Genomic DNA, 1,234 nt, shown 5'->3' on the forward strand with positions numbered 1-1,234 from the left:
AAACATACCTATGAATTTTATATTACATTTCTGACAATAGATGCTTCTCAGTGTTATACACGGGAGCTTTAACATGTAATTTATTTAGTTGTTTTGGTGTTTTTAAAGATTTACATCTTCAGTAGGACGTAATGCGGTTGGAGCTGAGAGAACAGGAAGAACAAATTGTTTCAGGGGTTTTATTGATAGTAAAACATACACAATAACCTCCTCTATCTGTTCTTGATGATGTTGTGCTTTAGTATTTTAGTTTATTTTCATGGAGGAAGCTAATCTATGGTACATATTGACAGAGAGAAGACATTAATACCAATGATAATAATATAAATCTATTTAATCATTCTATCTCCCCCACTTTTGATCTCCATCGTCATCGGCCTACTTCTCCTCCAGAGTTAACAGCCCGGGGTTACAGGACAGAGATCTGAAGGAATCTGATTAATGTAAGGTGGATTTTCAATTAAAAATAACACAGCACACCCTGGAGAAACTGCTCATTCCTTCTCGCAGCCGGACGTTTAAAGGAGGCTTATAGACACATTACACCCTCTCAATCCAGGATCTCTGTCAGTTTCTGGTAGCTTCCGTCACAGTCTGCCTGCCGGGGAAATAACGGCTACGCTCGAATCGAAACAACCGCTGCCTCTCCGTGGTTTTAAATGGGCGGATATGCAGCTATAAAAGGAGCCAAACCGGCCTCCTCCTACCTTTCATTCTCCCGGTGGTGTGAAATCGTAAAAAGACACAAGAGACATTGTTGCTCTAATGATGTGACAGGAGGTTTATTTGAACTCCTTTTTGTACTGAGGTCCTGGGGGGAGACAGTCTGATGAAAAGGATAAAAGACGAGTTTAATAAAAGTGTTTCAACCTGAAAATGTCTTTATATTCAATACCTGTTCTTTTATATTCCATGTTGCTTGTGACACACTTGGTTCAACACAATTACAGACAGAAAATGTACCTGTGCTGGTTTCACCTCCATGTTGGTAGTTCTGATTATATTTGTTGTTTTCAGGTGTTTCTAATCTCTTTCTACAGGTGCTAAAGAATCTAATGCGTGAGTTCAGGGATGTGTGGAAAACAATATGATACCAGCAAGAACTTCAATCTAATGTCTTAAACCTGCGTTCTGTGTAACGATCAGCAGGGGGCAGCTCAACTGGTTGCAATAACACACAGATACCATTCAGTCTTATGTTGATTTATTCCCTCAGTAAACAGTTTCCTGATGA

The sequence above is a fragment of the Morone saxatilis genome, unplaced genomic scaffold, assembly GCF_004916995.1.
Source record: "Morone saxatilis isolate NCDOM2014 unplaced genomic scaffold, NCSU_SB_2.0 Contig20, whole genome shotgun sequence".
In the NCBI taxonomy this organism is placed as follows: domain Eukaryota; kingdom Metazoa; phylum Chordata; class Actinopteri; family Moronidae; genus Morone; species Morone saxatilis.